This window comes from Triturus cristatus, chromosome 8, assembly GCF_964204655.1.
Source record: "Triturus cristatus chromosome 8, aTriCri1.1, whole genome shotgun sequence".
NCBI lineage: Eukaryota > Metazoa > Chordata > Amphibia > Caudata > Salamandridae > Triturus > Triturus cristatus.
Genome location: NC_140591.1, coordinates 1,697,685,390 through 1,697,702,547, shown reverse-complemented (window position 1 = coordinate 1,697,702,547; position 17,158 = coordinate 1,697,685,390). Strand labels below are relative to the sequence as shown.

At 47.6% G+C, this 17,158-nt stretch overlaps 1 pseudogene across 1 annotated transcript in view; it reads right to left on the bottom strand.

The window, feature by feature from the left end:
- Positions 1 to 17,158, bottom strand: part of LOC146808634 (NACHT, LRR and PYD domains-containing protein 3-like) — an 852,065-nt pseudogene that overhangs the window by 229,610 nt on the left and 605,297 nt on the right. Inside the window, exons 6-7 of the transcript XR_014968038.1 lie at positions 10,773 to 10,943; positions 4,220 to 4,390 (exon numbers count right to left, since the gene is read on the bottom strand). The product of XR_014968038.1 is annotated as an NACHT, LRR and PYD domains-containing protein 3-like (transcript). The remainder of the gene's footprint in view (positions 1 to 4,219; positions 4,391 to 10,772; positions 10,944 to 17,158) is intronic.

The window sequence follows — 17,158 nt, the reverse complement described above, 5'->3', positions numbered from 1 at the left end:
CCTGGGCTGTGGCTACCACTGCCCTTCCAACCTTTTCAGGGAGGAAATCTACTTGGACAGGGGTTGTGGCTGGCACAACCCCACTACCCTTTTGTGAAAGGCCTACCATTTTAGAATGGGTGTCTTGTTCAACTCCAGCCCAAGCTGAGAGTTCTAAGTCATTCCCCAGTAAGCAGTCCACAGGCAAGGTTGGAGACACCGCCACCCTTTTAGGGCCAGTGACCCCTCCCCAGTTGAGACATACCTCTGCCATGGGATGACTGTTCTGTTTGCCATCAATGTTGGTCACCTGGTATGAGAAACCAGGCAAAAGCTGCTCAGAGGGAACTAGCCTATGGGCCACCATAGTGATGCTAGCTCCAGTGTCTCTGTAGGCCTCAGCTTTTGTACCATTGATGTAGGGCTCCTGTCTGTACCTACCCAAAGTGTTGGGACAGTGAAGTTGGCAAACCCCATGCCACCATCACAGACAAGAGTAGTTGCTGTAGGGGAATTGGCTAAGCCAGGGTCCCCCTGTGTTCCCCAAGAAAACCCAACCAAATTTTTGGGGGCACTCCCACCACCTGGGGGATTACTGCTGACAGTAATAGGTGGTGTGACAGGAGTAGTTGGAGGAACAGTTTTGTTTTTAGCCTTTGGGCAACTGATGTCAGTTTTCCAATGCCCAGGTGTTTTACACACATGGCAGTAAGGCTTTTTAACTGTGGTAGAGGAGGGAGCTTGGGACCCACCACCCTGTGTGGAGTTTTGGGGCCCTGAGGAAGATTTCTCTTTTGCTTTATCCCCACCCTTCTCTTGAGGCTTGGTGGTATCTTTCTTTTGGTCACCACCCTGATTTTTAGGCCTAATCCTGGTCCTGACCCTTTTATCTGCCCTCTTTCCCAATTATTGGGGAGAGGTCAAATCTGAGTCTACCAGGTGTTGATGGAGAAGCTGGTTCTGACAATTACTAAGGATCTGCTCCCTCATAATCAAGTTGTACAATCCTGTATAGTCCTGCACTTTGCTGCCAGTTAACCAACCTTCCAAAGCCTTAGTGGCACAATCCACAAAATCAGACCAGTCCTGTGTCTGTGTCTTCTGGGTGTCTCTGAACAACAACCTATATTGCTCAGTGGTTAAGCCAAACCCATCTATCAGAGCACTCTTCAGGACTTTGTAATTGTTTGCATCCTCATCACTGACTGTGAGGAGCTTGTCTCTACCTTTGTCAGAAAAGGAGAGCCACAAGTTAGCTGCCCACTGACTTTGGGGTACCTGCTGTACTTTGCAGGCCCTCTCCAAAGCAGTCATCCACTTGTGGATGTCATCCCCATTCTGATATGGGGGGACTATCTTGCTTAGGTTTCTATGGTCATAAAACCTATCCCTATCTCTAGGAATGTTGCTGCCACCAGTGGGTTCTGACCCACTTAACTGTTGCTCTCTGGCCAGAGCAAGCTTCTCCTTGGCAAGGGCAAGTTCTTCCCTTTCAATCCTCAGTTTGGCTTCCTTCATTCTGGCCTCATGCTCTCTCCTCTGGGGGGAAGTCATCCCAGGTTACCCACCACTAGTACCTGCTGTTATTCATAGTGCGCCACAGGTAGCGCCAGGATACCCTCCCGGGTGATAGTGCGCTCGCTCTACAGATTTGACAACATCACTATAATCCTGTCGCGTGCAACAGGCCTGACGAGGTTCCCAGGTCCATTCGTGATTAGGTGCTCAAACTCAGGTTTATAATTTGCATTTTGGGACTTGTACTCTTGTTTCTCCCATTATCAAACTAGAACTACAAGTCCCAGAATGCAAACAATGAACCTGCACAGAGCAGCTCGCAATGCATTGACCTTTGAAATTTGGCTGCTTTGATAAAACACTAATATAGAAAGTAATTATTTCTATGTCAGCTTTTGGCTAGACGGGCCCCTTTGTCCAGGGGGAGTTATACCTGAAACGCAGTGCTGGTATTATCGCAGCCCATCACCACCACACAGACCCTGGGTCGGCTGTAAAATAGAGCAGGGATCGATGGGTGACACGCTGCGAGAAGGTCTGTCGAAAACCTGGCTGCGCAGTTGTCACCCATACACATATATCTCATTCATGCACACACATGTTCATACATGTCCACAGACCGCCCTAGCAGTCACACACATGCAGTGCTCACCCATACACATATATCTCATTCATGCACACACATGTTCATACATGTCCACAGACCGCCCTAGCAGTCACACACATGCAGTGCTCACCCATACACATATATCTCATTCATGCACACACATGTTCATACATGTCCACAGACTGCCCTCGCATTTACACATATGCAGTGCTCACCCATACAGGTATATCTCATTCATGCACACACATGTTCATACATGTCCACAGACCACGCTCTCGCTCAGACACATGCAGTGCTAGGGGGATTCGTAATCTCATGTATAGTATCTGATTCAGGAGTCTCCAACCAATCGATCGCGAGCTAGTGGTATCTTGCCGACACCTTCAGAGTAGCTCGCGGCCTTGAGTCCATTTGTAAATAGGGCTGGGTCCATGAAGTCTGGCATCTGCCACTTACAGTGAATGAACCTTCTGTGTATTTCAGTCAGGCCCCTTCGGCCACAGTCAGCCAGACCTGGTAAGGATCAGTGCCCAACTCTGATGTATGACCCCGGCTGGGGCACAGAGGGGAAGAGATGAAGGACTGATGGATTCAACTCAAATAAAAGTTGATGTCAACTCAGTAACAGAGCGGAGCGCAAGAACAAAATGTTTCTGAATGCTTTTAAAGGGGAAAAAATGAAATAGAGCTGTTAACTTAATGATTGAGTTAACTCTTCATCTTAATGTTCTCCCATTTCAAGGTGTTGCGTTTACACACAGCAGGCATCTCGCTCTCAGTGGCTGGCAGACATGAGATATTTATATCTGAAATATATAGCAATTTGGGATAAATGTAAAATGCACAAAAATGTTCCATATTGTGAACGACTTTTCTGCCTCAATATTTTTACAAACTATATAAAATAGTTGCACGTTTGTGTTATACATGTAAAAGTGCCCCATATGGTGAAAGGTATGTCCTGTTCATCAAGTACATATGACGCAGCCTCTCAGTCACCCACACACATATCTCATTCATACACACACATGTTCATATAGCTCCACAAACCACGCTCTCATTGACACACGTGGCAGCCCTGAGAACCTTAGTTCAAGTATTTTGTTCAAACCGTAGTATCTGCTTCTCTGGACATTAGGCTCAGAGTCAGTGAAGCCGGGCGTGGGGTGTCTGGTAACAATGCGTGAGTTGCTTCGCCTTCAGTAGCTCTCACTCCAGAAAAGGTTGGAGACCCCTGGTCTGACTGAAACTAAAAGCATGCAACACCAACATCTGCTGATGCATGTAGAGGGTGGATGTTTGGGTGAAGGTCGTCATTGGGGGCCACAACACCACTTGGAGCATTGCTTTTCAGGGTGTGAATCCTAAATGTCTTCATTTGCTTCTCGGTTCAGTGGGTCATCCAGACAAGCATTGTGTATGACTGTCAGCGGCCCGCGGCACCAGCAGGAAAATTAAATGCCCGACTGCTGTGCTTGCTGCCTGCATGCCACCCACTCACAAACACACAGACACACACACACACAGCCACACACACACATACACACACTCAGCCACACACAGACACATACACACTAGGGGATATATCACACATCCAGCAGTTATGTCATATGACAGTGACAACCACCTGTTATTGGGCTGTCAAGAGGCTGAGACCCGACTTTAAGAAATTATTAAGGAGGTTCCACCTCCTGCACCCCTTCAAGTTACGCCCCTGACTATATACGGTCAGATGTTCTTTCCTCATTGTTCTGTCCATGCCCATCTTTAATATGGAAGTTTAAGGCCAGCAGCAGATCTGTTAATGGGCGGAGCGTCTAGTGGGAGAAGGTGCCCGGGCACTTGTGGGCAGATCTGCGCCGTTGTTGGCATTTTAGTCCAAATACCTGAAAAACAAGCTTTAAACTGTGCTCTTCTGCACCGTTAGGGGGCTTGTTCCAAACTCACTTCTCAGACTTGGGTACCCCCACTTCACAAACCTCACTTATTGCACAGATTTTATTGTCATGGAATGGATGTGCCTTTCCCACAACATTATAAAATATCTGTGTGAGCCCCGCCTACAATGTATATTTAAGAAATCAATGACGTGATAAGAAACACACAGCTCCGTACCCCAATTTCTGTAGTTTGCAACCAGGATGTTTTAGGCCTTCACACAACTTCTTCACTCCAGTGTCTCCCAGTTTATTGCCGCTGATGTGGAGGTCTGTGAGAGATTTCTTTGTTTTAAGGACAGAGGCGAGGTCTCCGCAGCATGAACCGGTGAGGGAGCAGCGATTCAACCTGCAGGAGAGAAGAGACATGGAGAGGAGTAAAGCAGAGCACAGACACGGGCGTCGCAACTTCAGTTTTATCTTCATTTCCTCCCGTGCTTGACTTACCCCCCTCTAGTGACACATCCGACCTTACACATCCGACCACGCCCTGTTTATATATGAGTCTCATGAGGGGAGCTCTCAGACTAGCAGAGGCGGAGCTAAATGTACATATTTATAAATACATTAATACATGTTTTATACTTTTATACTGGACACCCTCTGTTGCAGTGTGAATTGTCACAACTTTAGCGGTTGTTGCAGCTAGTTGTATATTTACATGGGTTGTGATGCACATAGAGACAGAGGCGCAACTAGAGCCACATTTCGGGGGGGCTACTAAAAATCTTTTGGGGGGCGGGCTGATTCTTCCAGCAAAATGCAGAGTGGCGATGCAGGGGCTCTAAGAAGGGGAGAAAACACAACAAAGCCTCGTTAGCAAATGAATGGTCTTTTAAAGACCTGAGAAGTACTCGGGTGCGGCGGTGTGTGCACCCAGGAAGCTGTCTCAGCCCAGACTGACACACACGACAGGGGGGGGGGGGGGTGAAGCCCTTTGAGCACTATGGGCGTTGCGTGCCTGCACAGAGAGATCTTTACGTCAGAGGTCCCTTTGGGACGAGGTGTTTACTCTGCGGTGTTCATACAGAAGAGCACTGCGCCCTCCAAGGATGGTAGCGTTTGTCCTGCAGTTCTTCTCTGAACACAAGAGGGCAGCCTCGAGCCTTCTACAACTTTTCATTTTACAGCCATTGCATTTCTAATTTACACATTATCTTTTAGCGGCCAAGATATGGCTAATTAAGCTTGAAGTCCCAAGGTGTGCCCAGCAGCGCCCCCTGTGTCCCGGAAGTTGTCATTTACTTCCCTCCTATGAGCCGTGATGGTGTTAAACGGGGGCTGCGGTGAAAGAGGCCTCTGTTGTCATGAGTTTATTAAGTGACAATCCTTGATCACACACAGATCCGCCTCTGGGGGTGTCACAGACATGCACACAACCCTTCAGTGTGACCCTGGCTCATGGTCACCTGTGACACTTCCAGGAAGTGCGGGTGCAAACTGTTCCCACCTGCTGCTGAGATCCAAGTGCAACATTCAGGACAGAAACCATGTGAGGTAGCTCAGTTGGTTAATGCACGTGTCAGAGTCCTTTGGGTGACCTGCAGCCATTCATTTCAAAGCTGTGTGTTTTCAGTGGCCCTGCAGCCTTGGGAGGGGCCCAAAAGGCAGAGGAGTGTGAACGCAGAATTATTCCCAGCGCTTCCCCCGACGGCTGGATGCTGCTGCGCACATCCATCCCTCCCTCCTGCGGGGCTCTGCGATGCTCTCCTACAGAACAGAAGCATCAGCCCCTCAGCAGCGACGCGGGGCCACGAGCAGCCCAGGGCCCTCTCCAGGGGAGGGGGACTCCCCGTCACCCTGCAAAGGCCCATCAGAGATGCACAGAACTGCCTGATGGGGTCGCTTGTTTACAGTGCAGTACTGACAGGGTGCAGTGTGACTGCAGTGTGCAGTGGGTCAGTGATGCGTTGGCTATAAGGATGGAGGGAAGGAGAGCAGTGGTGGCAGTGTGCTGGGGATACAGGGGAGCACTGGTGGGAGACAGCAGAAGCTGTAGAGTGCAGGGGGTGCATACAGATGTAGGACAGCTGTGCTGAGAGGGTGTGAGGTAGACTGCGGATGCAGCGGTGTCAGGAGAACAGTACGGGTGGTGTGCTGAGGATACAGGGGAGCAGTGGTGGCAGACAGCAGAAGCTGTAGGATGCTCACAGATGTAGGACAGCTGTGCTGACAGGGTGTTGGTTGGGGGAGACTGCGGATGCAGCGGTGTCAGGAGATCCGGGCTGGTGGTGTGCTGTGGATACAGGGGAGCAGTAGTGGGAGACAGCAGAAGCTATAGAGTGCACAGGGGTGCATACAGATGTAGGACAGCTGTGCTGAGAGGGTGTTGGTTGGGGAGACTGCGGATGCAGCGGTGTCAGGAGAACAGTACTGGTGGTGTGCTGTGGCTACAGGGGAGCAGTGGTGGGAGAAAGCATAAGCTGTAGAGTGCACAGGGGTGCTCACAGATGTAGGACAGCTGTGCTGACAGGGTGTTGGTTGAGGAGACTGCGGATGTAGCGGTGTCAGGAGAACAGTACTGGTGGTGTGCTGTGGATACAGGGGAGCAGTGGTGGCAGACAGCAGAAGTTGTAGAGTGCAGAGGGTGCTCACAGATGTAGGACAGCTGTGCCGAGAGGGTGTGAGGGAGTCTACAGATGCAGCGGTGTCAGGAGATCAGGGCTGGTGGTGTGCTGAGGATACAGGGGAGCAGTGGTGGCAGGCAGCAGAAACTGTAGAGTCCCATGGGATGCTCACAGATGTAGGACAGCTGTGCTGAGAGGGTGTTGGTTGGGGAGACTGCGGATGCAGCGGTGTCAGGAGAACAGTACTGGTGGTGTGCTGTGGATACAGGGGAGCAGTGGTGGCAGGCAGCAGAAACTGTAGAGTGCACAGGGGTGCATACAGATGTAGGACAGCTGTGCTGACAGGGTGTTGAAGGAGACTACGGATGCAGCGGTGTCAGGAGAACAGTACTGGTGGTGTGCTGTGGATACAGGGGAGCAGTGGTGGGAAACAGCAGAAGTTGTAGAGTGCAGAGGGTGCTCACAGATGTAGGACAGCTGTGCTGACAGGGTGTTGGTTGGGGAGACTGCGGATGCAGCGGTGTCAGGAGATCAGTACTGGTGGTGTGCTGCGGATGCAGGGGAGCTGTGGGTCAGACAGCAGAAGTTGTAGAGTGCACAGGGGTGCTCACAGATGTAGGGCAGTTGTGCCGAGAGGGTGTGAGGGAGACTGCGGATGCAGCGGTGTCAGGAGAGCAGGGCTGGTGGTGTGCTGTGGATACAGGGGAGCAGTAGTGAGAGACAGCAGAAGCTGTAGAGTGCACAGGGTGCATACAGATGTAGGACAGCTGTGCTAACAGGGTGTTGGTTGGGGAGACTGCAGATGCAGCGGTGTCAGGAGAACAGTACTGGTGGTGTGCTTTGGATACAGGGGAGCAGTAGTGAGAGACAGCAGTTGTAGAGTGCACGGGGGTGCACACAGATGTAGGACAGCTGTGCTGAGAGGGTGTTGAGGGAGACTGCGGATGCAGCGGTGTCAGGAGAACAGTACTGGTGGTGTGCTGTGGATACAGGGGAGCAGTGGTGGCAGACAGCAGAAGCTGTAGAGTGCACGGGGGTGCATACAGATGTAGGACAGCTGTGCTGACAGGGTGTTGGTTGGGGAGACTGCGGATGCAGCGGTGTCAGGAGAACAGTACTGGTGGTGTGCTGAGTATACAGGGGAGCAGTGGTGGCAGACAGCAGAAGCTTTAGAGTGCACAGGGGTGCATACAGATGTAGGACAGCTGTGCTGACAGGGTGTTGGTTGGGGAGACTGCGGATGCAGCGGTGTCAGGAGATCAGGGCTGGTGGTGTGCTGTGGATACAGGGGAGCTGTGGGTCAGATAGCAGAAGTTGTAGAGTGCACGGGGGGCACCCAAAGGTGTAGGACAGCTGTGCTGACAGGGTGTTGAGGGAGACTACAGATGCAGTGGTGTCAGGAGAAGTGTACTGGTGGTGTGCTGTGGATACAGGGGAGCAGTGGTGGGAGACAGCAGAAGCTGTAGAGTGCACGGGTGCATACAGATGTAGGACAGCTGTGCTGACAGGGTGTTGGTTGGGGGAGACTGCAGATGCAGCGGTGTCAGGAGAGCAGGGCTGGTGGTGTGCTGCGGATACAGGGGAGCAGTGGCTCATGCAGGGGAGTGGCGTTGATGGCTGCCGGTGAATTGTGGAATAAACTAGGGGTGCCTCTGTAGAACATCTTGAGCTCCAAGGACGTAGGATGTGACCACGGAAAATATCCCGCTCGATGGGTGAAAGTCAATTCCTAATCCCCCTGCATGCGAAGGTGTGTCCTAAGAGATAAAATATGTCTGTTAGCGATATATTCCGTCTTCCAAAAGTACATGCCACACGCTTGTGTCCCTGGACGTTGAAACTATTTTTTCATGTGGGTTCCCGGATCCCTCGCTGCCATAGGTGTTGTTTCATCCCGGTTTATATACATATTCACCCTTTTAAGGTTTTTACTTTTGAGTGTTTCCGCCCACGGGTCGTTAAAGCCCACGCTGCGTTGCAGGATATTCCTGCTGCAGGGAGTGCGGCTGTCACTCTGTCAGAGCAGCAGGGGGGCTTCACGGTTCACCAGACCTAGCGTCACGTGTGGTGATGGTGTAAATTCTTGGGGCTGAGACGCTGGAATGAAACACACTCTGACACCATAGATGCTGACTGGGCCGGAAGTCCCGTGCGACCTCCTACCCCTTTATTTATGCTCTCTGGCCACGCCTGGCAAGAGAGTGATACATTTTATTTTATTTTTTATTTTATTTTATTTAATGCGTTTTTATATAGCGCGGACTTTACCCGAAGGTGTCAGAGCGCTTCACAATAGGTGCAGAAATTATACATAAGGAGAAAAATTACAAGTGACATGTTACAAAATCAAACGTTACGGTCCATGAGGCAATAGTGACATTAGTGCAAGTATCAGGAGGAAACAACATACAAGAGGGAGCAAACGATACGTTACAAAAGAAAAAAAGTGACGTGTGCAGGTTACAAGAGCATACAAAGTACACAGAGGTCAATAAATGGCAGACACTCAAAACACTAAAACAAAAGTTACGTTACACGAGGCAGTGGTGGCCGTTGTGCGTGTATCAAAAGCAAACAAAATACAAGAGGTAGCAAACGATACGTTACAAAGGAAAGGAGACGTCTGCATGTTACACAAGAGTACAAAGTACAAGTAGAGGTATACTACTGCACTAAATGGCAGACCCTCAACACACAAAAACACACTGGGAAGGCACTTCTATAGGCATGTGTGTAGGCCCTTCCGGGCAATGATTGGGGGCATGCAAACAAAGGGGGAACAACTAGACTGCTACATCACGCACGTATAGAGAGCACCGTCACCCCGTGCGTGACACGAGAGAGTCCCAGAGGTCTGGTGTGACAAGAGCACAACTGTTATCATTCCGTGCATGCTCCCCCTCACAGTCACAAGATATAGTGCAGACTTCAGCACGGGGTGCACTATTATTATTTTGCGCTTTGCCCCGTAAGGGGGTTCCTTTCCTTCCTGCTCGGGCGCTGTTGCTCTGACAAGGCCCAGAGGCCGCATGGTTTCGCGGTGTCTGGCTTGGTGGTAGCCCTGGCGGGGCCTGTGCCCGGCCGTCTCTCATCACATGCTTCAGACCTCTAGCGGCGGCGGGATTGCAATTTGCCACAAAGCGCTTGGGCGTCTGAACGACAGCTCACATCTTCAGAGTATTTTAGCTCAGGCGGCACGCGGAACTCCCCGGAATTTGGCGGAGATTTTCAATTCCGCGGGGTGAAACTCCATGAGCTCCGCCCACGCCCAGGTCTTCATCCATTGGTCTGTTAAATTGTCATTCACATTTTGTTTGTACTCACTATTGCCTATAGCCTGGGGGCACGGGCCAGCCTCCTTTACGCATTGGCTCCCTTCATTCTGAGTAACTGGACAGAGCTTCTGCACATTTTTCACTTCCTCCTAAAAATCGATCCTTTCTTCTCAGTGGCAACATTGATTTAAGGTATTTTTTAAAGTTGTATTTATTTTTATGTACACTTTAAACATCATTTTTTTTTGCGAACACTTCGGATGCCATGCTAAATACTGATGTATTCTTGGGCTCATTTTTAGAGTTAGTAAGCGTTCCATGATACGAAGCCTTGCGCGTGCGCAGTAGTGGTCTGCTCGAAGACTGCGGATCCGTAAGATGTAGAAAGCATTCTGGTTTTAAAAAAGCTCCAGAACAATATTTTCTAGATTAAATATATCAATAATTAACATTCCTTTACAAGTCAGTATTAAGGTGAGTAACGTGCTGTGAGCAGAGTATTCTGAAGTACTTACCTCTATGTGAATTCTGTCACACAGAACTACACTATTTAAATAAATAGTTTACGCTACATTAACACAAGCCCTGAGGCAGGTAGGTATTCTTTAATTGCGAATCTCAATTTGCGATTCGCAAATAAGGAATATGTAGGATTCGCAAAATATTTAGCAAATCCTACGTACATTGCATTTTGCAATTCTCTAATTGTGATTCGCTAAAAATCGCAATTTGATAATCGCAAAAATCGCATTTGATACATATGGCCCTTGCACTCTGGCACTCGCACTTCATAAGCCTCACGCATGCACGAGAAAGGCTGTACCCTTCCCAAAACAAACAGAAAAAATACAATAATTTATAATGTGTTAAGAAACGCACAGCTCTGTACCTCAGTTTCTGTAGTTTGCAGCCAGGATGTTTTAGGCCTTCACACAACTTCTTCACTCCAGTGTCTCGCAGATTATTCTCACGCACGTCGAGCTCTGTGAGAGATGTGTTTGTCTCCAGGACAGAGGCGAGGTCTTCACAGCATGAAGGGGTGAGGGAGCAGTTATACAACCTGCAGGACAGAAGAGATATGGAGAGGAATAAGGCAGAGAACAGAAGGGATGTAACAGTTAGTTTTATCTTTATTTCTCTTCTGTCGTTGACTTACTCCCTCTAGTGACACATCCCCACGTCAAACATCCAACCACGCCCTGTTTAAATAGGAATCTCATAACGGGAGTTCTCAGACTAGCAGAGGCCGAGCTAAATGGACATATTTATAAATATAATAATGCATGTTTAATGCTGGAGACCCTCTGCTGTGGTGTGAATAGTCCACGGATAACTGGTTGTTATCCATACATAGAGCAGGTTTGGGAAGGGGTCTTCATCTATTGGTCTCTTAAAATGTCATTCACATTTGTGTTCCGCCCACCTGGAGAGCCCTCCTTTCCTAGTCCTACCGGAGGAGCAACACTGTGCAGGAGTGTGTTATGGAGTTGGGAAAGAAGGGTCTGGCAGAGGCTGTGAGCGACCCCCGCACAGGGACCTCCGGACCCCCCTGCACTCGCATTGGTACATGCACATACTGTGGTAAATAAAAATTCCTTTACCTGGACTGAATTTGATACATAATCATAATAAAATAGCTCAGTAAAATGAGAGGCAGAATCCGTGATATTAGAGTTTCTGAATGGGCTTTATTCCAATAATCGATTATAATCGGATGCTTCAAGTTCCATCACCACGGGGTTCAGGAAGTGAAGTACATACTTTATTGACAAGAAGTAACTTTTATAGTACATACGTTATAATGAAGCAAGTACAGTAGGCGTAATAATTGATAAGGAACTTGACGTGGTACCTGCGTAACCGAAAATGGGTGTTTACAAGGAGTAAAAAGACACATGATTGGTTATGATATCATGCATAGGTGGATCTATAAGATAATACTTGACATAGATGCGCGCGCAGCAGCATGACGTGTAATTGACGTGTAACTAGGGGGTGAAGGGAACTTGACATTAGCTCTACATGTGGAGACGAAAAGTCTGGGGGTCAGATCAACCTAATCCCAAATCATATCTAACATCCTATGTTTAAAGAACTATGTTATCCATAAAGAAGGACTCTCGGACAGAATCTATTCTATACTGACTGTGCGTGTGTGTACAAGCGTCTAAGTGTCTACACTGAATGCGAGGGGATAGGAATATTCCATGGTGACAGGGCTATGAATTACTTGCATGAGGGCAGAGAAGCCGGGCCTTTTGCTTGGTAACTGGAAGAATGTTTACTTAAGCTACTAGGCAGGAATGCATCGGCTGAGGGGGAAGCAGATAATTCGAAGGTGAAATACAGCTCTTGGCAGAGAATAGGCTGATGTCAGGCTTCGTGAGCCGCGCAGAGAATGAGACAGAGTTCATGGTCACAGATGCAGGCTCAGACTGGAGCTTTCAGAGGCAGAAGGCAAAAGGAGTTTGATGACAGAATCAGGGCCTACTTGCCTGGACTGTAAAATGGCATAAGTGAACCATATAAAGCCGGTGGCCTTTCATATTTAGGAATGGAATATCCGGCATATTCATGGCGGATCTGACAGAGGACATGTTGACGGTGGATGCACATGTATTTGCGTCTTCATAACTGGAACTGGAGGGAACATACATGTACTTGTGACATGCACATAGAACCGTTGGGGTCCAAGATAGGGGACATAACTGACCAGGAAAATCCACATTTCCACATTCCCTCCTTGTCCCCCTACTTGCCCTTCAAGAGATATCGATCTTCATCAATCCATCGATCTGTTCACATAGCATCATTTGTTCTTCTTTCTTCTTCCGGGATCTTGAATGAAATCTTGGTGGTGGAATACACGATGTGGCACACAGACCACAAATCGCTGGTCCACATTGTAGACATAGACAGCAACTGAATAGTATGAGAAAGCCAATACCTAGGAAGGATAAAACTCTCCATCCCCAGGCTGATATCACACTCCAAAACCAACTGGACCAAGTCCAAGTGCCTGGGTTCTGGTGTATCTGGTTTACAATCTTATGAAGGCGAGTGATGGCTTTATATACAGATGGCGAATTTTCTGGTATGAATACGCAGCAACTTGATCCGATGACCCTACAAGCTCCGCCCCTATCAGCCAGGATGACGTCAAGGACAAGACGATTTTGAAGCACAACAATCCGCATAGCAGACTGCTCTTCTGTTAAATTGCCTAAGGCGGAAATAGTCTCATTCACTACTGCTTCAAGGGTTCTGGTTAATCTACGTATCAGCTTACTATTAGTAACAGTACCTATATAGGGAAAGATGCCTTTATTAAAATCTACATACTTGTCCCATGCCGTTTCAGTGTAATCGACAATGGGGAGATCTCTCCGCTTTCTGTTGTGTACTAAATGAATATTTCTGTAGTAATCAGGAGGAGCTAGAAAAACAGGTGGCAAAAGGAATGCAATGTAGCAGGTACCATCCCAATCTGGAGGTAGACGCATATATGCAGTCTGACCACATATGAAGTAGGAGTGGCGAGAAGCTCTAAATGAAGATTTGCCTTGATCACGGAATTCTACTATAGTATTGCATTTACTATGGCCCATAGGTATGGAACCAACCTTTCTTACACACAATTCACCCTTCGCTGGGAATACTGACATGGTGGGCAAGACTAGTTCAACTTCGGATACGACATTTAGAATCATGAATTAGGTGTAAAATTACCTAATCCATATACTTCATTTTCTAGATCAGTTCCTGTTCTTTTGGGGCGACCCTCCTTGTCAGGGTAGCAGACCTTGAGTAAGACTAGGTTCAGGTTTCCCCATATCCAATGATCTTGGTAAACTGCTGTGTCTGAGTCTATGGAATTGATTAAACTAAACCATGCTCCACAGGAGCCATTATGTGTGAATGGATGTGGAAAGAAAGGCAGGACTCCTTCATAATTCTGATAGGGAGGGAGTCGGCCACACACCCAACAATTGGTGGCATTACTAGTCTGATGGGAATGATGTAACATACTAATGAATGTGTTATTGCGCAGCGCAAGTCTATAAGATAATTCATGCGGAGGTAAGTCACTAAAAGAATGTTCAGTAGTAACATTATAAACATGTCTAGAAATAGGGTAATATATGTGCAACAACATACTCGTAATAATTATTAAAAGACTCAATAAAAACAGAATTAATAATGTCCCCATACAGTAGCTACGCAGTGATTTACAATACGCCTGTCGTTTCAACATTTTCCGGGTATTTTCTCTACTCAGGTCCAAGGGATACATGTCAGAGACAATTCAACCGCTTCACCTTGGAGAGGACTTAAACAATCAAATTGCTCGACTGTTTGGGCCTAAGCTTTAGTTTGTAGTTCTTAGAGTCATTTGGTTCAACAAAGGGAAGTTCTGAATCAGTCTGTGAGGGAGTGCAGGGCACAATGTCTATATCCGAGGATAGTCCATGAAATTTCTTGACGTGGCTTGAATGAATCCAGCCCTTGCGGCCCTCGATCTTCACGGCTGTCCTCGTGGTCAACAGGACCAACTTGGGTGCTTTCCACCTGGGCTCCAGCTGGGTCTTTCGGTCGAAATTCCTCACAAACACCAAATCACCCGGAACAACGTCATGGGGTTTCACCTCGGTGTTGTCGGGAAAGGCTGCAGCTACCTGTGAACGACAAGATTGTAGTGCAGACATCAAGGAAGCCAAGTAATCTGTCAGCATATTACAGTCAACATCAGTTATTTTGTGAGGTATAGGCGTCCCCCACATATTCGGTGGTCTGCCGAAGATCACCTCATACGGGGATAGCCCTGTTCGAGAGTGTGCTACCATTCTCATGTAAAAGAGTGCAACGGGTAGCGCTACTACCCAGTCGACACCTTTTTCTCTGCATATTTTGGACATTCTGATTTTCAGGATCTGGTTATGTCTTTCTACGAGGCCTGCTGCCTCGGGGTGTCGGACACAGTGGAATTTCCACTGATATCCTAACAGAAGTGAAACGTGTCTCATTAATTCGGATGAGAACGGCTGGCCGTTATCTGAGTAAACAGCACGTGGTAAACCGTATCGTGGGAAGAATTCTCGAACCAACTGTTTGGCAGTAGTCGGGGCAGTGTAATCTGAAACCGGGTATGCCTCTGTCCAACGGGACAGAGCGCAGACAACTACAAGAACATATTTGAATCCTCGACATCGTTCCATCTGGATATAGTCCATCTGGAGTACTTCAAAAGGATGGTTAGGAGTATGAAATCCACCCTGTCCTACGGGAACGCTTTTTCCTGGGTTAAACTGACAACAGATCATACAGGTACGGACCTTTTGTTTTGCTGCTGCTCGTAAATGTTTATTGAACCAAATGTGTTGAATGCTATCTAGCATAGCTTTTTCTCCTAGATGTGCTGGACTATGTATAGTGTTGATTATAACTTGGACCATTGAGTCAGGAAGGAACCATACAGACTTTTCCTTCATCATCCATCCTTGGTCCGTTTGGATCCCCCCTAATTCAGTCCATTTCTTTATTTCATCTGGTGTAGCATGTGTCTGTATGTCAATTACGTCAAGAGTAGGATCTTTAACTGTCATGCAATGTGTCGGGACTATTGTCTTTGTCACGTCGGGGATTTGAGTATGAGCAGTCTGTTTAGCTGTTCTGTCGGCTAGATCATTGCCTTGAGAAATGACATCAGTAACCTTCGTATGAGCCTTGCATTTCATAATTGATATCGCAGTGGGTAGATGTATTGCATCTAATAAGGCATGAATGAGGGGTCCGTGCTGAATGTGGGCACCGTGGGAAGTTAAATAACCTCTCTCTCGCCACAGCACGCCGAAGTCGTGTACAACTCCGAATGCATAACGTGAGTCAGTGTATATGTTGACTTTTTTATTCGTGGCTTGAATACAGGCTTGTGTCAGAGCGATGAGTTCTGCGGCTTGAGCTGACAAGGTATTTATGCAATTAGTTTCAATGACTTCAGTATCTGTTGTGACTGCGTAAGCGGCCACTAACTCTCCTGTACTTGTTCTCATGCATGAACCATCTACATACAATGTCAGGTCTGGGTCTGATAATGGGACATCGGTTAAGTCTTGTCTGGGTTTCGTTGTTATCGTAATAACTTCAATACAGTCATGGGCTAGTGGGTCTGTTCCTATTACAGGTAGAAGTGTGGCAGGATTCAATGTGTTACAGCGTCTGATTTCTATATGTGGCTGAAACAATGTAAGCTCATATCCTGTAAGTCTGGCTATGGTCAAGTGTTGTGTTTGCGTTCTATTCACAAGAACCTCTACTGCGTGTGGTACTTGAACTGTCAATGGATGTCCTAACACTATAGCATCGCTTTGTCTGATTGCTAAAGCTGTCGCTGCTACTGATTTCAGACATGCAGGTAAAGCCTGAGCTACAGGATCTAATGTACTAGAAAAATAAGCACATGGTTTGTGTGCTCCTGCTTGTTCCTGTGTGAGTACTGACAAGGCAGTACCTTCGCGTTCTGTAACAAAGAGTGTAAACTGTTTTCTGTAACATGGCGTTGCTAAAACGGGTGCTTGACATAAAGCTTTCTTTAAGCTTTCAAAAGCTTGTGTGTGTTCCTGAGTCCAAGGGAGAACAGTCGGTGTGGCTGCCTCCTGTGTGGTTAACTGAATGAGTGGTTTTGCTAGAAATGCGTACTGAGGGATCCACTGTCTGCAATATGACGTGAGGCCTATGAAAGCTCGTACTTCCTTTTGTGTCTTGGGTATTGGCATGTTAGCTATTAACTGAATGCGGTCGGGTGTAAGCTGCCTTCCCTCCTTGGACAGCGAGTGTCCAAGGTAAACAACTCGCTGGACACAGAATTGCAGCTTAGAAGGGGACACCTTGTGCCCCTTTTCGGCTAGGAATTGTAAAACCGTCAGCGATGCTTTTTCACATTCAGGTTCGCTTCTTGCGGTGATCAGCAGATCATCGACGTATTGAAGCAGAGCGGTGTTAACTGGCATGTGGATACTGTCAAGTTCTCGTTTCAGTGCTTGGCTATAGATGCTGGGGCTTTCTGTAAATCCTTGAGGTGCGCGTGAGAATTTAAAACTGCGCCCATTTAAACTGAATCCGAACAAATATTGACTTTCCGGATCTATTGGGACGCTGAAAAAGGCATTTTTGAGATCAATTACAGTAAAGAATGTTGCTTCGGAATCAATAGCTGTCAATAATGACGAGATATCTGGGACCACAGGGAATTGTGGCACAATGCATTTGTTTAACTCG